Source organism: Pseudopipra pipra, chromosome 5, assembly GCF_036250125.1.
Source record: "Pseudopipra pipra isolate bDixPip1 chromosome 5, bDixPip1.hap1, whole genome shotgun sequence".
NCBI classification, from domain to species: domain Eukaryota; kingdom Metazoa; phylum Chordata; class Aves; order Passeriformes; family Pipridae; genus Pseudopipra; species Pseudopipra pipra.
Window position 1 is genome coordinate 17225181 of NC_087553.1, and position 27846 is coordinate 17253026.

A 27846-nucleotide genomic window follows, 5' to 3' on the forward strand; every position below is an offset into this window, starting at 1 on the left:
CCAGCCAACTGGGCTGAGGACACAGGAACTGAGGCAGTAGCTCACCTGAGAGCACTGGAGAGCAGGCAACTGGTTTGTATGCTGACGTTTTTAGAAAGTCAGGGAAGAAAATGGAGAAAAATAAATCCTTTGCAAGATTCTTTTCTCAAGCCAAGGTGACGACAGCCTAATTATACTTGAATTTTCTAGGGTCTAGACTTTAAAAAAATTATCCTGTAAGATTTCAAAGGATGGAAACATAAAACTTAATAGCTATTACTACTAAAACCTACTGAATTTAACTGAAATCAGTTACAGGTAGATGACGGATTTCAACCGCTAGGAGATCAGAGTAATTTAATGCCCCCTCATATAAACATTTGCATAAGCCAAAGGCTGTCAGGGATTTAAGAATGGAAGTTCTACGTCACAAGAGTGGGATTTCCAGCACCTATTTCTAGATTTATGATCTAGGCCACCGTATTTCCTCTCACTCCACTCTGCCACAGGATAGGCTTGTTGTAAGCAGCTTTCTGCCAGAAGAAGTTTGGATGATGAAGGTAACTACCTCACAAGGCTGAAGGATTACATCTTCCTCTTTACTGACTCAGAAATAACCTTAAAAAAAAAAAAAAAAAGTACAGCCCTCAGTGGAAAAGCCTGGAGACTGGGGGCAGGAAGGAGCAAAACTATCCCAGCAGTTCCAGCCCAACTATCCTAGGAGTTCCAGCCATTCCAGTGCCCAGGTAACACCAGACCATTCCCAGGACACTTTTACCAGTTTTCCTAGCAGCAGTTCATCCTCATGGGTTTCAGGAAAGCTGTATTTAAACACTTAATGTGTTTAAATCTACCTCTTCACACCAGCTAGACTGCACAAAACATCCAGTTATTCTTCTGCATATACGGAGGTTTGGGCTTTCCTCTGAAGCAAAGACAATTCTGATTTAGATGGCTTCCCAACAAAGTTAGCCCCTGGCTACTTTGACTTCCCTGCCACATGATCAAAGACACATAGGATGCCTAGAAAGCATTGCAGTCTTAAGTGCTACTTCAGTATAAACCACAACATAGGACTAATTTCCCCTCAGCTCCAGGCTGTCTTATACAGCAGCTAAGTTTCTTTGAAGGAATAAGAACATCGTTCCTTCAAACACAAAACTTTATCAAGATGTTGGTCTCTGCACATGGCTGAGACAGTGGCTGAAATGGCAATGATTCTACTCTTAGTTCCTATAAGTAAGGAGCTTGTTTAGTACTACTTGTCCCCTTCTAACAGAACACGTAGTGCATGCCCTTCTCCTCACCTCTGTTAACATACACAGCTATTCTGTAACATACAAATTGACCAACAGAAGGACAGGAATGAAGCACAGGCCTGAACAAGACAATTGCCCAATAATCACAGCATTAGTCTGTACAGGAATCACAGAATGGCTGCTTTTGAAAGGGACCTCTGGGGTTCACCTTGTCACCTTGTCCAATCTCCCTGCTCATGCAGGACCACCTCAAGCCAGTTGCCCAGGACCATGTCCAAATGGCTTTTGATATCTCCAAGGATGTAGACTTCAACACCACCCTGGGCAACCTGTGACAGTGCTCAGTCAGGAAGAACCCTACAGGCTTTATTTAGACCTGACACTACAAGCAAGTCTGTGTTTTTTCAAGGCTAGACACTCACAGATCTGGTCAAATTCTGTTATTGTGGTGTGGGGCTTTGCTTGTCCCAGTCCTGGATCACCCACAACGCTGTGTAGCCTCCATGCTACTGTGTGCAAGTTTTACAGTCAACACCCAACCAGCTAGGGAGCCAAAACTCCTGTGATTTAATGGTTTATCATGGCTACTCTTCAATAAGATACATCTCTATATGGAAGGCATAATTATTACAGCTTACAAAATGCTGTATTTCTGCATTTTAATTCTCAAAATGGCTTGACAGAGAAAAGGAAACTGCTTGTGCTTTACCCAATCAGTCCCATTACAGCCTCCTCTGCAAGACAGTGTACTCTCACTCCTCAGGTAACACACAGATTAATGAGGTCAGCTTCCTGATTACTCTTAGTACTAGCATTTTAAGGCAAGTGGGTTCACTACAGAGAGGGGAAGAATGTATTATGAGTAAATATGAAAATGCAAAGAAATGTGATAAGAGAAAGCAAAGCAAAAGCCTTGAGGGTGAAACTATGAGACTGTCACATGAAGGGAAGCATATGTGGAAAAATAGGATCAAGAATAGAGGAACAGATAAATCAAGTCTCTGCATCAAATGAAATCTCTATGCTTCCTTTCTCTTGTGTAACTTCTTGTTTATTTTTTTTTCAGGTGAGTGGAAGAAAGGTATAACAGAACTGAAAGTCCTGCTGGAGAGGATTTGCTTCAAACAAGCATCTCACCAACAAAAGCAGATTAGAAAAGGAAACAAATCTCTTAGGAGGAAAAAGAGAACGGTCCTGGTTCACTGGCCATTACACTTGATACAAGTGCTGCTCTAGGGGCAGTTCCCAGATAATGCTGGGAATTATTCGAGATAATGCTGCATCAAACTCAGCATCCTGCAAATACAGGGAGATCTCCCATCAAATACCATAATTACAAACATGTCAGTGCCTCCCCTCCTATTTGTGGCTGCCAAACAGAGTCTGAGTGTGCTAAAGTAGGCCAATATCTTCCTTATTAACAAAGAAACTCTCCACTCTCAGTCCCTGCACTGCTTCCTTCTACCTCTCATGTAAAAAGACCCATGATGCCTTTATTCTCCATTCACTTTGTCTCTGCCCTATTTCTGAGGTCCCTTCGGCCTGAGTTTGCATACCTCTGAACCAGCGGTTCTGTTACAGTTTTGATCCTTTCCCTGGCTGCTTTAGTTGCCTTTATTCGCTGCAGCATGTCTCCAAAGCTAGAGCTCTTTCTCTCAGCGGTCTCTCCCTTAGCATGGAATAATACATATTATAGCTGATTTTCTGCCTAATTAGAGGACTTTTAACATATCTAGAGTTACATTTGACTAGAGAAGTCTTTTTCATTCAGTAATATGAGCCTCTGTTCCTTCCTTGCTTGTCAGTTTAGGGTATTTCTGGCAACTCAAACTATGCCTTCCCTATCTTTCCTAGCTGCAAAACTCAAAACAAACAAACTAACTAACAAAAAAATACACATGAATGTCAAACTTGACTAATAACCTTCCTAGTTCCTCATTTTTGACTCCTGTAGTAACCACATACAGACTCAATTCCTGCTTTTACTCCATCATGAAGATACAGGATTTGCGCAAATTGGTCTGAAAAAATCAGTGTTCCTTTTACTTTGAGTCCCTCTTATTGCTTTTTAAACAAGTGAAGAAATGCCAAAGAATAAAGCCCAATATATTATGTTACTAGACCAATTACAGTTTACTACTGTTTCATATACCACACATCAGTGAAAAAAACACTGAAAACACATAATTAGACAATAAAAAAATAATCTGTGAGGTTAATTATTTTACAAGATTCTGGATTTATTTATTTTAATATGAAGGAATGTATAATAATAAAAAAATACAACAGCAAAACAGGCAAGAGTCTGTCACAGTTTACTTTTGGTGAAGAACCCTAACAGCCTCCAGCAATAAAAGCCACACATTTCTAGCCAAATAAAACCCCACAATCCTCCTCCACCTTGAACAGGTTAAGCTATTTGTTACAGGGCCACAGGGAAGCTCAAGGATGCTAGTAAATGGCAAAATGGCAGAGGAACGATAACTATAAGAAAAACCTTGCTAAGAAATGCCAAGTACCCTGAGTAAGAAGGAAAGGAGTTTTCCAAATGTCCCAACCTGATCTGGATGCTGAAGGCTTCATATCATGTATGATTCAGAGTACAGAGAGACTTTTATAAATCTTGGTTGCTGGGCACACAGCACAGTTTTTGATAGTGGCATACTCGGGACTGGCAAGAACAGTATTTTTCAGTCTGGGATCTAGGCAGATTTAGCAAGCTTAGAAACATGATGCTGTGGCAAGGTTTCAAAGCAAGCTCCACAGGGAGTTTAGCACCAAACTTTTCCATTTTCCTTTAATACAGAAAACACATGAGATCAAGGATGATGAATTTTATACACTATAAAATTAGCAGGCTTTCCTGCTAATTCACATTAGGCTCAGGTCATTGTAAAAGAAGAACTGGATAACCTTGGAGATGGAGGGATGACAAGTTCTGAAACTCAATAGTACAAGAAGCAAGATTTCACACTTAGAAACTAACAGAAAACCACTTGCTCATCAGGTCAAGCAAGTGAAAAGGATGAGTCTTAACACAGACCCCAATTACCACTATGATCAGACCATTCAAAGAGGGAATGTGAATCCAGAATATAACATGTAGGCCATGAGGTCCTGGTGTCACCTTCCAATTCCTCCCCCATGTAATCAACCTTCAGAGAAAAAACCTCCCCAAATGTCAAAATACAGCGGGTTTTATTTGGGGTTGGTTTTTTGTTGTTTCCTTGCTTTTTTTTTTTTTAATATAGGAATTGGCATGTTTCCAAAATTAATGTTTTTAAAACACCTAAATTTTGGATGTTTGGAAACACCTTGATACACTTTGCTCTGCTTCACATGCTGTCTTCTGGGACACAGATTTTACTCAGTGACAATTTGTACGATGCCCAGGAAACATCCCTCATCTTTATTGGCTGAGTCCTACTGGCACCTCTGTGAAAGAAATTGAAAAATAACATAATGAAATGCCAGAGTAGCTGGGATACTTATCTATACTCAATTTCCCCCTCCCATTTCTCAGAGGAGAAGGGTTGTTTACTTAACTGGAAGATTACATTTGTTGATCAAAGGATAAAGGGAATCCTCTCTACCTCACACGCCCCATCCACATGCAGATTTCAGAGCATGGTCTCACTGAAGCACAGTGTATGGCAACACAAATGAACTACCCCTATATTAAGTCACTAGATGTAATCCTGACAGCAGCTCCAAGCTCTTGAGTTCCTCCTCCTCCTCTGATCTCTCTCTTTCTCCTGCCTCCCTCTCCCTTTGCTTTGATGACTTTGACAGCCAAGTTCTTGGAGAGTTACTCCAGGTTACAACGTGTCATCTTTAATGGAATTCAAAGCTTTAATTCAGAAAGTGGCCACTCTTGACCTCTGGCCCCACTGCCACCCACTCTGCCATCCCCCTCCTTTCTCCATTGCCATGGAAATGAATAGCTGAGCGAAAAAATGGGAGCAGGCAAAGTCTAAAGCTTTTCACAGAGCCCCCAAAAGAAAGATGAATGAAACTCATTCATCACTGAGCAAGAGACTCAGAGAGCAAGCCAGAGGCAGAGCAAGCAAGGGAGAGAGACAGGCTGAGATAGAAAAGGTTACCTCATGCAGGAAGTTATGTGATTTGAAAAAGAAAAGCACAGGAGGTGTGAGGGAACATAGTTCACTTGCAAAAACTGCAGATTCCACTAGGAAGGATGCTTACTTGGGGAGTAGGGGTGGTTTCCTCAGCCACTTCCTGAGATAAAATTTCTTGTCAGATTACCAGGAAAGGATAGAAATTTGAGGAGAGAAGGAAAAAATGCCCAAAAAGAAATTTCAGTGAAAGTCTGAAGGATGGATAACTTATGGCAAGAAAAAAATATAATTAGAAACAAAGCTCTGTTTGTAGTGTTGAAGTTCCCTTCACCAAACCTCCTATTTTAGAGAGGCATTTTTCTATTAATGCATATACCTGCCTTTCCTCCCCCATCAACTCTGCATCACATAGCTTGATTTGTGATCAAGCTATGTGATCAAGCAATGTGATTTGATTGATATGTGATATCAATCAAATACCAAGGTAATTTTCAGCACTAGAGATTAAAGCAATAACTTATTTACTCAAACGTAGCACCAGCTTTCTGGTGTGTTCCTTTAATTTCCCCATTTCTTGCAACACAACTACAACTGCAAAGAGCTCCTTCTTTTCAGATAATCTGAAACAGATGTACATAAAACAATAATAATTAAAAAATATAGTTAAATGACACCATGTATCCCAACGTCAGATGAAGGAAAATGTGCTACTGCACACTGTTCCACAGAGATGAGGGAGCCTGCTGATGCCAGTGAAAAAAAAAAAAGGAGAAGGACAGAAAAGAAAGTCTGAAATGCAGCAGCTTCAAACAGCTTATTTGCCTTCACCACTCGAAAAAGAGATAAGCAGGACAGAAGGAAGGCAAGCAGCAGTGACAAGTGATTCCCTAAACCCAGAATATTTTGCAAAGGTATTAGATGAGAGTGTCATAGATTATACTAGGATATTTATATAATTGATGACTTTCTAGAATAACCAGTCAAAATTCATCTCAAGCATGCCAAAAATCAGGCAGATACCGGCAGGGCCCTTGGGGGTTGGTACAGGAGAAAAGCTGTAAAGGGCAGATCTCAGTAAGAGGCAAATTCTTACCTAAGACTGTGTTCTAGCCTTATCCTGACAGAGAAATGATAATGCAGTTCTCCTTTTCACTGAAGACCAGTCCAAAGCTTACCCATTAAGTACGACTCAGAAGAGAGCCTACCTAGAGATTAAGTGATAACTCCAGGAGATAGTTGCCCCTTGCAGAGCGATTACCATTCTGAACCGTGAGATTCTTTTTCCTCCTTCCAAAAGCTAATCAGGCATGATTCTCTTTCATTCCTCCAATCCCTTTGTCACAATTTAATTCCTCTTTCTAGTATTCTAGTGAAAAGGTATCACCCGAGAGGCAGGAATCATTATTCTTTGTTAATTCAGTGAACTAGATGCCAAGCCAAGCTTCCTGGGAGTGGCATTAGCACCTCTGCTGACCAGTGAGCTCAGACCCAGAGCTCATACTTAAGCTTCATCTGTTGTTAATCTGTATTTCCCTCCATGGTGGCTCAAATACTAGCTCTGGCCTGAGCTACCCCAAGGATTCCTCTGGGAGGGAAGTTCAGGCAACAAGCAGAAACACTCACTTCAGTATATGCACTATATACAGCCTGTGAGTCACAGTAAGGGGACCCAGTATATTCACAAAACCTTTTGAAAAAAAGAAAAATGGAATTGGCAACTTGTATACAAATTAGCTGAAACTAAACCTGACATTCTGCATTGCTCCCAAATCTCTCTTTCACAGCTATCAAAAATGGAAGTAGGCACAGATATCACTCCTTTTCACCTGCTGAATGCCTACTACTGAAATGGGGTTTTTACCTTGATGCTCCTTCCCTGTTATTGGAGAATCAATCCCTCCAAACACCCAAAGGCTTGCTAAGACCACAGGTATCACCTATTAAAGCTAGTGAAGCATATTTCACTACAGAAGGATACCAGCACTGAAAGTACGATGCAGAATCGCTCCTACCTCTCTCTGTCTTATCCTTCATGAGAAGCAGCTCTGCTAATGTGGAAAAGTCAGAAGTAATGCTACAGGCTCTCAGACTGAGGACAGAAGGGTGAGCAGTGCAACACAGCAGAGAGGGAGAGGTAAGGGACTAAGAAACCTTACAGTGATGCTCCTCATATCCTCAACACCTTGTCTCATCCTCCCCATGCCTCTAACCTGCAGACCTCTTCTTCTCTCCCACCTCCATGGACCCAGAGCTCTGCCTCTTCAAAGCTGGCTTGCAAACAGAAAGAGATCACTTAGGAAAGGTTTTGCTAGTTATAGAAAAATCGTTGTTTATCCAGGGAAAGACAGAAGTTAATAGGATGATGCTATTCCACACAGGCAGAGCAACTACACAGCTCTAGTATAATAAAACTTCTGTTACTATTAAGAACAGGTAAGAGCAATATTTTAGTGAGGAGTTACCCTCTAAATGGTTATTCTCTCTGATGGCCTTAGGCTAAGGCCTTGGATTGTCTTGAATGAAGAGGTATCTGATTGATCCATGATTAACTCCCACTGTAGAGCAGTTCAGGTCAGCTCTGTGGTGCACATCTGTTTATGTAAAACAGGCAGATTTTGGTAGCAGTAAACTGTGCCACAAATGGCTCCACAGAGGTGGGAAGACTCATTTGGTCTTCAAAGAAGCTTCCTACAGTAAATTAAAAAACTTTAGTGCTCCAAACATGAAGGACACCTGCATGTCATTAAGTACTTAATGCTGAGCAGACAGCTTTCTGGGTCACCATCTGTTCAGCAAGAGCACCAGCTCCTGGCTGCCATTCCCCAATTCAGTGTGCTCCAGGGTTTGAACTCTCAACCTTGGCAGCTCACAGTCACCCAAAAGATAGCATGGATGGATGGATCTTCTGTGTCAACAACACAAATGAGAAAACAGTGTCCCAGGAGAGAACAATTCAACCAGGCAGAGTTTAGTAAAGTCTCTTTAGGGATTAGGAGCTAATCAGAATAGCTCAGAATGTATATGCCTCTGTTTGTGGTATCTACTGCTGCCCTTCTAATCTCATCAAGCTGCCTGCTTATCTGGCTCTGATAATACTTGTTTTCTTTGTTGTTTAAACTAACTTCTCTCTTGTGCTAGAAAGTTTGCTATCTAGGCAACTACTCACAGAAAAAAGTTCAAAAGTAAGATGCCCTCACCTGAACAACAGAAGTGGTTGAAAACACTTTGTAGAAACAGGAGGAGCTACCTGCATAAAACTAGAGAATAAATATCTCATCAGCTCTAGAAATCTGGAATTACTTTTTCTGAGCTCCACAGAAGCTAGGTTGGCCCAATCCTGGCACTTCTATAAAAAGGTTTCAACCTAGAGCTTCAGCCTTTTGAAGTTGAATCACCAGATGGTTCCACAACATCAACACAATCTTCAAAATAAGCAAAATTAATCACAGAGACAAAACAAATGGTAATAGGTCCTAATGGTCACTGGGGAAGAATGATCTTTGTGTAAAACAAAGCAGGGGAAAGAGAGAACAGAGGCTGCAATAAGTCTGGGGAACTGACATAGTTTATAACCAGTTTCCACATCATAGGCTTACAACTTCTGCTTTTTGCCCCCTGTCCTCCCCATCAAAGTTATATCATACATGAAAACTCAATTTAAGGAAATGTATTTTCTGGCACAGTCCTGTATTCTCAGAGAGAAAACCAAACAAGTTTTTCCCATTTGGGAAAATCGTGTTTGGTATTTGATGTTTCAGAGTCTTCTTAAATAAAGCCAGCAATTTATTATAACCATAGCCAGTGCTCAAATTGAACTAGAGTTCAAAACTGCTAAGCTTCTTCATTCTTCTCAATGAGAGGAAAATCAGTATTTCTCTTGATTCTAGAAACAGAACTGGCTTATCCACACAACTAGAAAAGCATAAATAAAGGTGCTCCCGTGAGCAAAGGAAGCCTACAAAGCTGACACCCTCCTCCCCCTCATGTAAACACAGTCTACCTATCTCAAAAATCCATGTTTTTCTTCATTTGGAGTCACTTTTCTAAGAGGTTTTATACAGGTGAGACATGAAGACAGTGACATAATGCTTAGATGGAGACCTTCTGTGCTAGAGGACCTGGGTTTCTGGAATAAGGGCTCTGTCCTGCCTGTCTGCTGTCAAAAAAATATTTCTTGATTGGAAAGGAAAGCATGCACTTAGCTAGCATTCCACAAAGGCAAAGTAAGCAGGAGAAAAAGCAGATAAAGAAAACAGACAAACGAACATCAGCAAAAAAACCCATATGCTTAGGAAGAAAAGGTTAAGCATCTCTATACTTTGACAGTAAAATGACCTCCCAGCAGGTCTCTTTTAATTTCTATAATGTATGTTTCTTTGTTGGCTCTGTTTTTCACATGATGTTTGTCTCTATTCTAGTAGGTTTACAGGAGCCGGGTTACAATTTCGTATGATAAAGGGCAACACAAGTGTGACTTGCAACGTTACAGCCTTTTCAGGAAGCAAATTGGCACCTAAACTACAATATATGCAGATTACAGTTAAAAAGGGAACTCAATAACTTGTTAAAGCAGGACACATTTGCTATCTCTTAAAACACAGGCTTCTGCTTCACTGACCTGCTTATATTTCACCTCTGAGAAGCTGAGAAAAACTCTTCTGTCAAGACAAAATGGATGTCCTTATGCAAGAGCCCCAAGCTAGTTCCTTGTACCAATCTTCTGGTATCCACAACTCCACATTTGCCATTTACACTTTGTAAGATGAGTTATCCACTGCCTACTATGAAAGTTTTTGTGAAATTATCATCCTGCCTCCCACCATCAACACTGTAAAACAGTAAATTAGTTCGTAATTGAATTTTTCTTATCATGGCTTTTCCCAGTAAGTTATAGAGACCTTCAGTACTTGCTGTTTTTCTTCCCTAGAAGATATTTATAATGTGGTTATCTGTTCTTCTTGAGTTTGTCAGGCAGACTAAGCTCTTTAAGTCACAGAGCAAACTTTCTCCAGACATTAGTTTGTTGGAGAGTTTTTCCATTGCTTTAATTATTTCACATTTTGAAAATGTTGGCATGAACAGAGGGTGCTTTATCCTGGTGTCTTTGTCATCACCATCACCCTAGTCTAACCCTCTCATGCATATGCCTATGATTTTAGACATTTCTCCACAGCACTACGTTCAGAGTTCATCTGCCATTGCCTACCTCCTGTGACCCCCTAAAATCATTTTTAATCACTGCTTTCCAGCTATTTCCCATTACATATTTCATTCATATATATTGAGATAGAAAGGACTAAAACACGCTGTGCTAAGCCACCTGAATCATTATTTTCAGCACTGAAACACGACAGGGAAAATGTCACCCAACCCTAAGACACAGACATAGACACAGGAAGGAACAGGTGGAAAGAGGCTCCCTGCCTTTTCCTGACATCTTTCCCTGTTTCCAGAAAGGTAGAAAGAGGTCCTCAGCAGCCTCAGGCTGTTAATAATTATACCAATGCTCAGTTAGTAATGAATTTTGCAATATTTAACATTTTCCTTAAAGGCTGAAGTCCAATTCTTCATAAATTTTTAAAAGAAAAAAAAAATAAAAATGTGTTTTCAGTCTTCAGCTTTAAAGAAAATACTTGAAAGTACAATCATCAGGTTCCATTAAAATAATAAAAACCTACATTGAAGGCCAGAACAAAGAATCCCATCGTTGTTTTGGATTTTCTTCATCTAGTGATTTTTAGGCCAATATCCTGACAGGATAGGGGGAGGAGTGGGGCTGTCAGTACCGTATTCAATGAGTATAATTACACTGAATTAGTGCTAAGGGGTTTAGAGAGAGGAAAAAATACTATTCCACAGAGTTAATATAAAGTGGGCTTTCATGTACATACAAACCCACAAGGAGTAAGCTACTGCCTGCTGAGACCTATTTGAGAGCCAAGGGATTGATCGGACTCAGCCAGCCCTTGCTTAAGAGAAAAGCTGCAGTTGTGAATTACTGTAAAGCAGCATTCACATGATTGATGGGTTTACCCCCGCCACCACATTTGTTTCAAAGATCCATTTTGTCTTCTGTGGTGATGGTGTGAATTAACCCCACTCACAATGGCTGACTGGATTTTGCAAGACCGATCCAAGGTCTAGGAGTCTGATGGAGCTTTTATCTTATGCAGCCGTGTGACTGGGAAAAGGGGAAAGAGATGCTATTTAACACCCAGGCTACTGAGGATCACCATAACATTGACCTCCTCAAAGAGTCTGCAAACTTTCTGCCATCAGACCAGCCAGCTCCTGCCTGGGGAAGAGTCTTTGAAGGAGCTCTGCCTCTGATCTCCCTTGCAATCTGATTCTACACCCACTTATCCTTACATCCAAGGGACCATAACGTATATTTATTTCATCTCTTGCCTTTTTAATCCAATATGATGTCAGCAATAGATTTTTTTTTTTTCCTTTTTGCCAAAGAAGAGCAAGAGAAAGCCTAGACTCTGTAGCCAGTAAAAGATCCAGAGGCTCCATATAATTTGTGAGGGGATTTCTCCTCAAGGCTCGGGTGCTGTAAGTTAAAAGTAGTTAGAATAGCAAAGAGAATGGGAGAGAAAAATCAGAAATGGGCCCAGATCATGACTAGCTTTTAAAAATATCCTGAAATCTTTTGAATTGACACTATGACACAAAAAGCCAGAATTCCATGGAAGCCCAATCACACAATTGCTTAGGAATGGGCCCACAGCATCTCAGGAACCACTTTTTCAGCCAGAAATAAATCTGTGTCGGTTGCAAACTGCTCTGTGCTCCTCCCACTTCCCAGGAACTTACTACATACATGAATAAGATTTTGTTTTCCTTTATGCAGTAAATACATTGCTTAAAAGGGAGGAAAGAAACTCCAAACAAACAAATAGAGCATTAAATACTATTAGCTACACCAAGCTGGCTGCAGGCAAGTGAAATGTAACCTTCCCACACGCAACTCTGCAAAAGCATTTCACACTGCATCATTTTATTTCTATTGCCCTGGTCTTCCATAAAAACATGTCACTTAATCTACAGCACCTCCTCTCTATTAACAGTCCTGTTCTAACCAAAAGGAGGAAAAAAAATGATGCATTGCCACCACAGTCATTGGTGTCACTGTACTCACACCACCACACTCCCAGCATTTCTAAATTGCTACCTGCAGCATCCACTGGACCTTACAGTGTGGGAGCCCTTTATCCCAGCCCCACCAGCCATCCCAAGCCTGGCCCCGGAAAAGGGTCTGAGCACGACAATGCAGCTGGTTTCCCAATGAATGTTAGACCAGGGAGCTTCTTGGCATGTCCTGACTAGGTTTGTCACAGCACATCAAAGTTTTCTGTCCCCAGGTTTAGAGCACTTTGCAATCAATCCTCTTTGGTCCTTTCTTGGACACCATCTTCATCTGCCTTGATAGCTATGGCAGATGTTGCAGGAATCACAAAGTCAAATGCTACGAGAGATGTCTCCCCCTTTAGTAGCCTTCCTATCTCCAAACCAACCCTGCCTCCAAAGAGGCAGATGCTGAAGTAGCACCAAATGGGGTCAAGCACATTTCAGCCACTACACTCAATTGTCACCTGGAAATTCTTGGGCTAAAATGTGTCATAACTGAAAGCACACAGTAACTAGGTTAGTCCCTGTACATCAAAGTTGTTAGCAACCCATACAGACCGCAAGAAGAGCTGAGCTGTCCTGCTGTGACTGGGTTAACAGATGAACATTCAGACATTCTCAGCAGCATATAGAAACTGCTGTCAGATCATCTCTTGCTATCATACAATATTTCAAATTTTATGTATGTACATCTTATTAACCCCAAAAGACAGCGTGTTTCATTTCTCTGTGAAAAACTCTCAGTCACAGAGAAACTGTCCAATTTGTCTGGATCATTCTGAGTTTTACTACCTTGTGACCTCTGTTGCTGTGATTTGCAAGGTGTACACACATGCTTTCTGCTCCACCACAGAAACAGGAAGGAAGGAGAATGGGATCAATGGCAGGTTACGCTGGGATCTCCCAAAGCTGCTGGCAGCCTGCAAACCACCCATATGGGAAAGCACACCATAAGACAACATCAAGAACTCTTAGTGAGCCGGGGGAACACCACAGCAGCAGAGCACACCTGGACTACTGGCATGCTAATACAACATTGCTGTGTTGACAGAGCTGTCAAATCCCATAGACCTACCATACCAAGGTGAAGGCTCACTCCAGTCCCAGGGGGCTGGTGGTCTTTGTTTCTACCTGTCATATGACAAAAACATTTCCACTGCGCTGTGATCAGCGCGTTAGGTTAATCTCTTCTCTCCCCCACCAAATCTTCTCCCTGTGCAGTTCAGTCCAGTGGCAGTAGCAGCTGGATGTGAAACACAGGTGTGCTATTAAGAAAGGTCAAGTTATTTCATTTCCAAAGCCTATGCAAAGTGGAGCGTCATTCAAACCAGGCACATTTGTCTTCGAGTTCCACCTAAACAATGACTGACTTTGAATAAAGCTGCTTGTTATCACCCCTTCATTTGCCACACTCAGAGGCATGTTAGACAAGTGTAGTGAAAGCAACATCATTAGAAGCAGGAGGTCATCTGCAACCCCAGTTGGCTTCTGTTACTCCTGGTGCCACGTGTGTCATAGCAAAACCTGTAACACACTTATTGACTCACATGATGACAAAGAACACTCAGTCCTTGTGCCCATGCACAGCACCCTACATAAAAGCCACTTGAGCTCATCAAGATTAGGAATGAGCTCTTTCTTAAGTCCAGCCCAATCCAGTTAACAGGCTTATATTGAATGCTGAGAGACAGGGCTGTCAGGTGACAATGCATCTAACTTGCAAACACTAGCTTGCTAAAAAGGAAGAATGTCAGCTCTGCCCAGCTCCAGTTCATAATTGCCTCTTTGCTCTTCATATACTCCTTTACAGATGCTTTTCTCTAAAGATATAAATTTAAAATGGTTTCAGTGACCTTTGTGATTACTAATCACTACTATAAATCTTGTTCCACTAGCACAAAGTAAAAAAACAACTGTTAAAGACAAGCTCGTTTTATTCTTCCTGATCAAATAGCCTTCCCTTCCTGTTCTTGGCATATGTTTGCATAAGTTGATTTGCTTCTGCTAAAAAGATGCTGGCATGCATCAAAACAGAAAAAAATAAAAATGTGCAGAGATGCTTTGAGACTGCTTGTGACATCAGTTAGTGATACCACACTACTGTCCCATCTCCCTCACTCTATCTGTGCACAGAGGTGCAACCTGGGGAAGGGATTGCTCCTGACCTTCTACTGAGGAGCAAGCACAGCAGTACATGTCCAGACTCAGACCTCCCCACACCACTGAGTGTGCAGGATCTGTCCAAAAGTGAAGGATGAAACAAAAGACTCCTCCCATTCAAAAAACAGAGTTGCTTTGGGATTCATTACTTAAAAGGTAATAACCTTAAAGTACCTGTAACCTCAACTTACTAAGTCTCAATTTTCCATAATAGGAATCATGAAGGGGAAGGGGAGAATAAACATCAATTTTGCAAATAATATAAATAATTCTAGTAGTTAAATAAAAGATATTTTAGAAGTATAAGTGTTGCTATGAGAAGTTAATATTAAAATCATTCCCTGTGAGATGCATGGAGACTAAGTTAACACAAAGTTAGAAAAATTGAACAGAGTCAGACTTAAGGGACAACAGGTAACTTGCACAGGATATTCCAACTCTGACAATACATTTGTTTTCAAATAGCAGTCCATTTACCACAGCTGAAAAGAATCAGGCCAACAAATTAGATGTATATGGGTGCAATCAGCACACATTTCTAATATCACAAACAATTTCTTGGAGCACAGTTTGCCCACATGTTAAACAAACAAAGCAAAACGAACAAACCAACAAAACAAACAAAAAACCCCCAACAAATTTCCTCCCTCAACAACAACAGCACAAAAATTATTAAATTATACAACCAATCTAAATCATAGTGAGACTATATACGTTTATTTCACATATATTTTTAGTTACTTTGGTAGACTTCAGATACTTAGATCAGGTCTTTAGCTAAAATGCTTAGAGGGGATTCTTCTAAAAGGCAAAAACATACAATGTTGAGCTGTGCTTGGACACATAGCAACTAAGGAAGAGGAAGAAGTCAAAAGCACAAATCTGATTTTCAAACTTTCCTCACAGGGAGGTACAATAGGGGAGAGTTTCCAACTAGAAATTCTGAACTCTAATCTTGAGGATGATAGCATGCAAGCCTCCAATTCAGACCAGAGCAGATCGACATGAAACACTTGGTGATCAAATGACGACAACGTTACCATTTTCTAAAAAGGTGTAAGTGTGTTAATTTTTATAAACAATTTCTTCCCGGTGTAACCAATTCACATGGTAGCAGGTAGCTTGAAGATTGCTTTCCTTTCAAAAAGCATGCCAGGAATGAGCTCAGGTATTCTAACAGGGTGCCAAAGTGCAATCACTGATGATACTCCTGGTCACTCAGGAAAAAAAAAAAATTACTTCTCAAATGTAGTTTAAGAATTTATTCACTCACAGATTATCCTTAAGAGAAAGAAAATGGAAATACAGCCCGAGTGAAACTAATAGGAGAGAACAACTTTGGCAGGTGAGATGTAAAATGAAAATTAAGAAGTCCAAGAGCAAGGCTGAAGAACAAGGAAGCAAATACATAGTGACAAGTACAAAGGCATTCCTTAAGCACACAGGAAACTGGAACTCCAGAAGAGCCAGTGGGTCCTGCAGATTACCCTGACACAAAGCCAATGAGGGTAGAAAAAGAGACTGCACAGAAGTTAAGTGGCTCCTCTGCTTCATTCTTTGCTTTGAAACAGAGATGCTCCAAGGTTATACCAGTAAAGAACTTGAGGCAGAACTGCCAGACAGAATTAGGGAAAATAAAATGAAGCAAATAAAAAAAAAGAAACTACTCAAGAAATTCGATTGCACTAAACTGCATTTCCAGAGCTGAGAAAAGTCAGTTAAAGGCAAATGTAAACCAGCTAGGCTGAAACAGGAGTCCCACAAACTGGAGTCTAAAAAAAGCAGATTTTTCAAAATGATAAATCATGCTTCACTAATCTACAAAAAGACTTAAAAAAACCATATGCTGGCTATTTTTCACTAGATGTAAATTGTTCAGATTTTCAAAGACTGAAATAGTTAGGAGAGCTCTGTCTTCTCAGGATAAGAGGCAAGATCCTGTCTCTCTTTCAGTATTAGCCAAGAAACAGAGAATCCCAGGGTAAGAACAATAATCAGTTCTTTGTACAAAAGGAGGATGTTTTAGCACCCAAAGTAGAGCCTAGGATCAATGTTGTGGAAAACATTTATGAAGTATCTGAAAGAAAGAATTAAAAGGGAGGCAATAATACATGCTGCCCATATAATATGGTATGAGTCAACAGTATGGAGGTCCTTGTCCTCACCAATACCCAGGCAACTGGACAACACAAATATCAAATAAAATTCACCATATTGAAGTCTAATGGAACAAAAATATATTTATCTGCTTATATATATATATATATTCAGTACAATTCAATGACCACTGAATGAACTTCTAGACATCAAAAAAGTTCTGGGGACAGAAGTAGTCACATCTCTGTGCTTAATGAAAAGAGTAATTTCAGAGTAGACAAAACTTTAGAACAGCACTTCTAACATTTTAAAATGTAATATGAAAAATTGTTTGATTATGGAAATGATAACATAATTGTAGACTGCTGGGTTAAATTTCAACTAGATGTGCTCACTGAAATAAGGACATGAATTGTGAACACATTTAGAAATAAAGAATTGAAACATTCTGTTGATTTAGAACAAGGCGTGGGGTTGTAAAAGGCCACTGAAAATGAGAAACATGAGAGAATGTGTAATATTTTTGAAAGGTGACCTACTGCACTACTTAAATAGAAGAGAGATTAAAACAAAGAGAAGTTGAGGTTATGAAAATAAGGACATTACAGACATATGAATTCAAAATTAAGATTAAGGAAACCTCAGCTATTCAGAGTAATGAAAATATATCTTCAAAATCAAAACAGTTTGGGTGTGGCTTATCTGTTTAGGGGAAAATCCCTTTAAGGTCTACTCACATTTAAAGCTAAGGAAGATGACCATTATTTGCAAAAAGTTTTAAGGAGTCCCCATAAGCCTGGTTTTACAGAACCTGACCCATGCTCTGCCATGCACTTTCACATTTTGTACAAGTGGACTGCTACTCACAAGGCATGGTCTATGTCTTGAAAAAACCTAGGCTGAATTCACAGACTGATACAGCTTCTGTCACAGAAGCATTAGCAGCCTTTGATGGTTTAGCTTTGCAAGGCAGCAAAACTGGGACCATGCAGGAATCTGAGCAAGGAAATCAGAGTCTGCCTGGGATCAGCAGCTGCAGCTTGGAAGTTCTGCTACTCCAAGAAGTATTTAGGCCTAGAATATTTTTTTTAATCTGGAGGAATAGAAGATAGATATTAATGAGAAAAAAAAAAAAACAACTTTCATTTCATACAAACCACACTTTGCATCAGGCAGTGAAAAGTACATTTATTCTATGCTAAGGGCACAGAACAAAGGCTAAAATGTCTTTCCCAACAGAAGTTATGATCATATCGGGAGAAAAAAAGAAAGAAAAAAGAAAAAAAATCCAAGACACTATGTCCTATGAAGCAACTGAAAAGGACAAGCACAAGCCTTTGGGAAAAAAAAAATAAAATCAAATCACACTTCCAGTTTTATTCAATTCTATAATCATAGTAATAATAATTTTAAATAAAAATTAAAAATTATTAAAACTGTTTACAAATATAAAGAAATAATTTTATAACAACTTATAATTATTAGGATCGTTAAAATGTTTACAAATATGACACTTATATTCCAACTTTGAAAGGGATGCTTTGAAGAAAATTTTAAACTGATCGGGAAAGGATAAATTGGAGAAAATGCTTCTCATTCCCCACTGCTTCACACTATACCACTCTTTTTGTGAGACACCATGATCATAAAAATGCAATAATGTCCAGGACCAGCTGGACACCATAGAGCATCATGAAGACCCTACTGTAGCCAGTGTGTCTATCTCATAAGTAGGCTCAACTTCTTGTTTCTATTCTCTCAATGCCCATTAAGTGCTGCAAGTGTTTAGACACACACTAGAATTTCACTGACCTGGAACACAAATCATGGATTCAGTAACTCAAAAATTTCCATTTCAATAAGCCTTAAGTGAAATATTTCAACCTCAATTTTTCTTGACTTAAGACAGATAATTTGCACTTCACAGACTTTTCTTGCTTTGGGTTTTTTGTTTGTTGCAGTTTAAATAAGACAAGAAATTCTCACCCACAATTACTTGAAAAATAAATCTCAGTTGGTAAAATCCCAACCAGAATTGGAGCCTTGTTGCACATGCTGAAAGTGTCAGTGCATAAAGATGTGAACTTGTCATTTATAGTACATGTTGCACAATTGGAAAGTCTAAAGTTATCTGACATATTTTTGCTACACATCCCTACAGTTTTGAAAAGTTTCTCCAAGCAGACACTTGCTTTTGTTGTGTGTGTGTGTGTAAAGCGTGATGTCAGGGCAAGGTTTCTACACGTCTCTTTTTTCCCCTCTATACAAACACATACTCGCCATATCCACTCAACCTACAGTTGTGGTTAGCACAAGAAAGAGGAGTTCTTATTTAAAGGACTTTCAGATATAGTAATAAATAATTCAAACTAAAATATAGCACACAGCAATTAAATGAACACAGTAGATGCTGTAACACGCCACCTTCATTTTTTAGTCCTTTTCTTCTGCGTCAGTATTCAATCTCCAGCTGTTCTCAAATGCTCTAACCCTTTGGGAAAATTAGCACAGAGATGCTGTATTTGTGCACAGAGAAGCAGCCAAAGAAAGGCCAGGATCATGTAGCACATTATACCACCAAGTAAGAAGAGATGTTTGTAAATAGATGTAAAAGAGATGTTTGTTAACTCAGTTGCAAAATAGTAGAAGCATCTATAAATGTTTTTGAAAACAGCTTCAAAATAACTTTTATAGATCAAAATTATGAGTAACAGCAGGAAGTTCACACACTCTTCCTCACATTCCCATCCCTTTTTGAACTTCAGATTTTTTCCAACATGAAAACATGACCGATTTTGCACGTAGTTATAGACAGAGAGAGAAAATGTTCCCCTCTCTCCTACATTTCTCATTTCAGCCAACTTTACAAAACATTTCAGATGTTAGGCCCGGAAGATTTCTCCCTTCAGAGATAAAACCAAGGGCTGATCCCAGCGGGAAGATGGCAGCCTCTACCTCTCATCAGGATAAACTCAGAATGTTTTCAACACCAAACAATCATTCAGGGAAAAGTTTACGGCAAAGGGTTATGCACAGCCCAGATCCTGCCTTGAAAGGATACAGTTATTAACATGGACCAACAGAAGCAGTTTACATGAGAAAGTGGAACAGAAACCCAGCTCACCATTAGTTTGACTTTTACCAAAAAAAAAAAAAAAAAAAAAGTACAAGAGCAGCTCATGCTTAAACAGATGTTCAGAAAAATATCAAGTGAAGCTGTCAAAGGCCCCATGCTAAATGTATTGCTATAAAACTTATCACAAGAGATTTCCTCCCCATACACTCACAAAGGGCATGGACCTGAACATGTACTGTGTCATCAGAGATTTTTATTTCCACTAATTGTGTTAAACTTATAAATGAAGGCACTGTTTAAGCAAAGAATTCACAGGCACTTTTACATTTACATTGTCTAAGTAAATCTCACTGTTCTCAGTGAGGTAACTCAGAGCCCATAAAGATGTTCCACCATTGCACAAGAGGTGCAAAGACTATATCTCAAATTACTAGCGATGGAAAGAAGAGAATGGCACCTCCTAAAACATATATACAAATAATCCCAATAACCACTCAGTGTTAATGAGTCCAAAACACAAACTAAAACCCATGTCCCATTTAAAGACATGTTCTTGAGCAAATAAATATGAAGGGAGAGGAGTTTGCCTTTTCCTTATCATCCCATAAACACAGTTCCCATGCTATTTTGCAAGCATAGGGAAGACTAGATTCAATGTATATGCCCCTATTTAGGCAGCCCATAATTCCTGCAGCTTTTTGTAAATCCTCTGCTGGTGGATGGTCTGTTTAGGATTAGTAACAGAAAGAAAGTAAAAGCAACCTTTAGGCTCCTCTGAACTCTGTAGATCTTTGGTCAAACCTGCTAGAGGATCACCATACCGTAACCGGCTCCCCCGTGACTTTCTGGTTTGGTTTGGGGTTTTTTTTGTCCTTCTGCTGCATAAATAAGCCTAGAAGAGGAGGAGGAGGCCCACAGCATGGAACAAGTATGCTAATGCCATATCATACCAACTGCCATGCCAACAGCAATCACACACACACGCCCGCTCACATGCTTCTGCCAAATAATCACTTAAGCAAACATCAACTACAGAGATTAGCAAAAGCGTCTGACAACGCGCAAATCGGACAAGAAACACGGGCTGAAGGGACAGCTTAGAAAAGTGAGGATTTAATAAGTGAAATGACATGAAGTTCCTTAATCAAAGTTTGCAGCATTTTTGGAAGACTGCTGAAAATCCTATCTGTTGGCCTTAAAGGGAAAGCTGGTAGATTTTTTCCATCCATCCGTCCCTACTGCATATCAGCTGCAGCCAGACAGGCTTCTAATAAAAGCAAGTGACTCTTGCACAAAGCAAAACATCTTTCTGACCTCTGGGAAGGCAGTAATCCAAGCAAACAACCAGGCAGTCAGGTGGCACAAGCTACTGGGAAGCAACCAGAGCATCTCAGGGGCTTTTTGTCAGCACCAGAAGGAAAGCTAAGCCAGTACCATAGAAGACTGGGTTTCCAGGTGAAACCATCCTAGGTAGAACAAGTTCAAATTATTTCTGTGTAATGTGATAGAGGTGGGGAGGCTATTTCTAACATGTAAATTTTATTATTCAAACTAAAGGAACAAAGCATTTTCCTACTGGAATTAAGGCAGAATATCAGAACAATCTCTTGATTTTTCTTTAATTTACTAAAAGATGATTAACTTCAAAGGCATTTTCAATTAAAGCAATGAGACTTTGCTGCAAGAAGTACAAGAAGACTCCCAACCATTTACCAGCACTATAGTTCACCTTATTTTGAAGAATTTGCTACCAAAACAAAGGAGTACTCTTTCTAAATCTTAGTGTGAATTCTATAATCCTTATTCTGATGAGGCTCTTGCTGAAACATCAACTTTGCCTAATTAATTGCTGGAAGATGTGTGCCTGGTTTAATATTAATCTCTGCTCAACAGGAAGAATATGCTTTCTAGTGAGCTGAGAAAGGTCTCAACATCGAAACGGAAGAAGTTTGGTTGTCTGAAAGCAAGCTGTGACTTTGTAGTGCCACTGCAGAGACATCATCATATTAGAGATGCCATCTTTCTACCAAGGCTATTTCCAGCTCCCTTCCCATCTCACTTTCAAAGTCAATAGACTTTTCTTAAGAGATCCATCCTTTACCATCTAACAAAGTGCCTAAAAGTGCATCACGGTAGTGTCTTTCTAGATGAAGTCAGTCTTTCTACTGTTGCTCACATGCTGTAAACCTGTTAAAAAAAAAAGACAAAGGCAAAACCACCTGCAAAATATCTTTAAATATAAAGATTTTGATATGACAAATGCTTACACTCAGCATTAAGCACATTTTAGATGCTCCTATCACAGAGGCAAAGATGCTACAGACTGTGAGCCTTCTGTTGTTGGCTACAGATGGGTACATACATTTGCATTGCACTACTAAGACTCTTTTGCGCTTTGAGATACACGATGTGTGAGAAATAGAGCTAAAAAAATAAACACATACATAAATGAATCCGTTGTATTAATGATCCAGTCAAAACAAGGAAGCCTTAAATGCAATAGTTATATCACTTTTAGTTGTTTGTTAAACTAATGCCACTGTTCACATGGCACTGAGGGAAAGAAAGAAAAAGAAAAAAGAACAAAACAGCTTTTGTGCCTGATATTCACTGGAACTGAATCTGAGAAGTTAGTTCAGTTTTTTCTGTTGCCTTCAATCGAGCAGGGATACTCTGCTTCCACAGATATCTATATATTTACTGTTTGTGTCAATACACAAGGAATTCCTCCTTTCCCATACACCCATACAGTGATATTATCTGATTTTTGACTTTCTAATCTTTTGGGGCAGCATAAGGCAACAGATAATGCAGTTAGCAAAGTCAGATGGTAAAGACAAGAGCAGAGTGGTCTATCTGCCTTAACAGCCTCAGGAGGTCAAGACCAACTTTGCACTCAAGCCTAAGAAATAGGCTACCTCCACCTTGTTGCCATCTTCAGCAGTCCTGTGCCTGTCTCCACTGCCAGCTGGACCAGCCTCCCTTAGACAACTGAGCATCAGCCCAGGTGTGTAGAAGGATGCTTGCAGAAGAAAAGCAGAGCCTATCTAGCCTCCTCTTTCCTCCCAACTGTTCTGTCTGGTTTTATTTTAAGAGGGGAGCTTTTGTACAGATAGGGAGTAGCTCCAAAAATATCTTTGGAAGATGGCAAAAATTCTGTTCAATTTAAGTTGTTAGCTAGCTGTTTGACCAATTCCAAAACATGCATTTACACTGAAGTGTTACAGAATTTCTCCTCTTTCTCTTCCCTTCTCACAGGCACTTGACAATGATATAATCTACAACTAAATAGAGGATGTTTACAGGGTCCAAGCTACACTGAAACTGTGTAGAAACTAATGAGGAAGGAAGATTCTTATAATACTCTTGTGAAATCTTTAATGAGCTCTGAAATAGTGCTGGCAGGCCTCAAAGGAGAAAGGCCCAGTTTAAAATTGAACTTTGCAGTTTGCTAAATGGCAGTGTACTGGAGCCCCAAGCACTGTTTATTTTCAGAGACTATTTTTATCAGAAAGTCCCCAACTCCTGTAATGCTCTTCTGCTCTAAGTCTTTACCCCTCTCTTGCAGCTGCCATGCAATCAGTGGCACTGACTGAGCAGTGTGCTCCTAGGGCCCAAAAAAACACATTAATATATTTTGCTTAACTTAATGGAACTGGATTTTGCCTCAAACACAGTTAGCTCCATTCCTCACCTCCAGAGGTTATCCACATTGAAACCAGAATGTGCAAGGAAGGGCAGTGGCTTTTTGGAGTAGAGGGATGGTGAGGGTGAAAAATCCCCTGGTTGTATCAGTAATATAGTTAGCTCTTTATTACATTCACATTCTCCCTTCTCATCTCCCATGAAACTGCCTACAGCTGTGTTCTCTCAATCTTCAGTCTGAAAAAGAATAAAAAGCAGTCTGCAAGATGACTACAGCTTTTACAAAGCCACTCCCACATATAAGGAAGGAAGGAAATTAAAAAAGGTAAAAAACAAGAGAACCATCATGGTGCCACTGTAGAAGGCAGAGCCAGATATTTAAATGGCTCAGTGATTCTACTCCTTGGAATAAAAGAAGGTGAGACGTATTGGCCAAGAGAGAGTCTAGTTTGGTAAAGTCCTACTGACTCTTTCCATGATGATAAAGTAAACCATAGCTGAAAACATAACCTGAACTACTTTAATACTACCACCTGCAGTGGGGCTTTTTAAGTCTTCGAGTGAAAGTATTCATTAGTGAGAAGACTGTAGAAGAGGGTCTGAAAAGTATTGATGAACTTGACATCATAAAATCAGTTCTTCTGGCAACTCAGAACAAGAAAAATTTTAGCCAGCAAATCCCATACCGACTGCCAGTTCTTATTTCAAGAGTTGGATCAATCTCATGTTAAAGGTAGTGAGATTAAAGAGTTTCTTCAGCTGATGACCACTTCTGTTCAATTCAAATGCAACAGTTTGCAAAGCATATTTAAATAAAAAAAAATCCATTGATTTTTTTTAGAGTCTATTACTGTTGGCATGAATAACAAGAATCAGTACCTTGAAATTTAGTGATACACAAAAGATATGCCTTTTCTCACCTAGTTTAGCTGCTGCTATGTCAGTCCACAGAGACACCACCATATCATTTCTTACACAACTACTGTGCTCTGTGAGTTATTGCAGTAAAACAAGAACATCCACGTTACAGAGGACATTGTTGGCTCCTTTAATTTAATTTTTCCACAGTGTTTCTGCTGAAGAAACTGATGTAAGACAACTGACTCAAATTTTCCCCACCTCTCATCAAACGCACATTGAACACTTGACAATGCCCACTTTTTTATTTTCCTCTGCATGGCTCCATCAGAGAAGACCCTCTGTGCATTCAGAGCAGTACAATGAAGAATGATTTCCAAAGCATTAACTTGGAGCCTTTGAGACTTGGATGTTTTCAAAATGATTCTTTTGTGCTCAAAGGATTCTAGACTACCCCAGCTACTCTAGAAGAGAGTCTTTTTCCCCTTTCTCAAAACATCCATTCCTTGAGCCATCCCTGGAGTGCATTGTTGGGGCTGATTCCTTAGTGCAGTGAGTTCCATCAGTCAAAGCTCAACAGATACAAATAATATCAGGATATGGATATAAATTAGTGCGACAGACCCTAAATAGTTTTGACAGGTTTAGTAAGTATATATAGCGACACAGAATGCTATTCCTGCTGTCAGACATCAATATGTAGACAGAAGATTGGGGGCACCATGGAAACTCAGCGACATAAGAGTGGTATTGATTGGACAGAAAACGAGACTGCAATTTAAGCTTAAGGCTGCCAGAGATGCCAAGAATGGAGAATGACCTCCAGCAGTGAATTTTCAACATAAGCTCCCTGTGAACAAGCCAGTCCAAGAAGGATAAATCAGGGACAAGCTCACCAGGGATATGGCTCAACTGAGTTTCGGCTACCCTAAGCAGATGAGAATCACTCTATGTGTGCACGCGTTACAGTGACCTAGTTCGTTCAAAGACAGCGATTTGAATGGTTTATTATAGAGGCTTGAAACAAAGAGATTTCCTCAATTAAAGTCCTGAAATGCATCCTCTAAATGAAAATGCTTTTGATACACTGATCAGCAAGAGGTTGTAAATATCGAAGCAAAGCGGACATTGTTAAAGACCAATTCCCACAGAAAACGCCACGGTTGGGAATGTAGGTAATGAGGGGGCCTGAACAGAGCAGGAGCAATGAGCCATGCCAACTCCATCCCTAATGCTCTAGTGTTACACTAAAACACTTGTTACACTATAACACTAGATAAATTGTATCTTTCCTGGCCAAAAAAAAAAAAAAAAAAAAAAAAGGAAACCAACAACGACAAAATAAAAAATCCGAACACCCCCCCCCCAAAACCAACCAAACAAAAACAAAACAAAACAAAAAATGAGTGCATTTTCAGAGCTTCTGTAAAGCATTATTTTAAACTATTATCTGAGCACTCAGTAACAACTATTCCCAGAACAATCAAGAAGAAATAGAGGACGTGTCAGGGAAGTACCTCGCTGGAGCCATGACTGCTAGAAGTCCACTAAAGTAATAATAGTCACATTTGTGGCAGAAAGATTAATCTACACAAAACATCCATCAGTACAGCTGTGTCAGGAATAAAATAAGCCTCCAAAGTGTCCCCAGTGTCATTATGGGCGTAGAACACAGGTAGGCATATGGTACTGGGATAGTAGTGCTATGTTTTGTAATACTATAGCAAGAAAAACCTTCTGCTGGCAAGGCTGTATCAGCCACAAACTGCATCTCAAATATCTGGGGATAGACATCCGGATAACTGCAAAAAGTCTGTTTTTCTTAGGCCTTTTCTACACTATAAAAAAAGGTTTATCAATTGTAAAAAAAAAAAAAAAAAAAAGTTTTGTTGCTGGCTTCTCTTTTTCCCACCCAAGAGCTGGCTCAGGAGCACGCTAAAGTCAGTAAGTTTCAGTCCTTCAACGTCACACAAAGCTTCTTGTGTAATAAGTCACCGAAGAGTTTAGCTTAGCCTGAAGACAGGAGTATATTAAACATCTGCTTTCCTTCGCTAAATTATGCCGCAGGTTTTTCCTGCTGCTTTTTTGGGTTGGTTTGGGGGTTTGGATTTTTTTTTTAGTCCAATGAAGTACCCTGTCTGTGCACTTCCAAATTTTAATTTCTCCAGCAAATTAATAAATTCTGCCACAAATACATAGGTTCCTTTTTGTCTTCAAACCATTTCTCATGATCAAAAGTTCAGACTTTTTTTTAAATTTTTATTCCTTTGGAAGAAGGAAACCGAAATAAACAAAACAAAACAAACACACAGAAACATTAAATTTGTTTTGTAATCAGCTCAAGACCACTGTTCAGACCAGGTAAAATTATTTCTTTGTAACAACTTTCCTTTCCTACTCTCTTTCTCTCCCCACCCTTTCTCTCCTTCTCCCTAATACCATTAGTTACACACTCAGTCTACTATTTCTTGATAAAAAAAGTTGAGCTTTGCTAAAAGCTCAAAAAAAAAAAAAATCAATGCCCAAAGGCAAAACAAGGAAAGGGCAGAGAATTCAAGACTTGATGGCCACAGGTAAAGCGTCCCTCTACTGTAATACAAGTAATTTAAAGCAAACAGAATCTAATTAAAACACTATCCATAGATGCAGGGTTATCTAGCAGAGAAAGATTTAACATGTCATTCCCAAGAACCAACTAGTCTCTAAGGTTTACATCCTAGAAGCCAAATTCCAAGTGTATCTCTAAGCTAAAGCACGGTAGACATTCACCAAAAGCCACTTGCAGTGTGGAAGAGAAAGATGTGCGACAGCCAACTGGAAGATGTAAAAGGAGCAGATAAACTCTCAAAGAATCAAGACTACGTTTCCCCTATGAAAAGTTCTACTTTTAAAAAGGAGGGAGAAAAGGAGGGTAAGGAGCTAGAAGCACCAATATTGGAGACCACAACAGATTTGCAGAATAACACATATGTTCAACATAGAGGAAACTGTGCTTTTACCATTGTTAACTCAGACTTTCTCCCAACCCATCCCTCTGGAGGAAGCAGAAGACACAAACTAACGATGGCAGTTTTAAATAGATCTATCAGCACTTGCTAGATTCAGTTGTTCCACCAGAAGTAAACTAGGGATAAGAAGGCAAAGTCCCAAGAAAAAATATCAGTTGCAGTGTCCGAAGGCACAACTTAAACTCGTTATCCCGAATCTCAGCCGGGACATTGCTGGCACACGGTAACTGGGACCCGCAGGGGGTTTGCCGCTCCGGGGTCACTCCGCTGCCCTTTTGTCCTCTCTAAATGGACCCGCCCGAGGACTCCTGCCTCCCTTTCCCTCTGGGTCACGTCACCCACCGCCACCTCTCTCCCTCTCACCCTCCTTGGCATTTAAGCGCTCCCACATTCAGACCCGCCGCCGACTCCCCACCACGGCACTGCGCGGTCCCGTGCCCGGGGTGCTCCCGGACACCCCCAGACCTCGCCCCCCGTCTGCCCCTCGGGCAGATGTCTCCGTGGTATCAGGTGCCCGCCACCACCCCGCTGGGTCTGGGCTCCCACCCAGC

The 27846-nt window shown here is 40.0% G+C and overlaps 1 protein-coding gene across 1 annotated transcript in view; it reads right to left on the bottom strand.

Annotated features, from left to right (window-relative positions):
- PTN (pleiotrophin) overlaps positions 1–27846 on the bottom strand; it is an 80055-nt gene that overhangs the window by 51661 nt on the left and 548 nt on the right. The window lies entirely within an intron of this gene.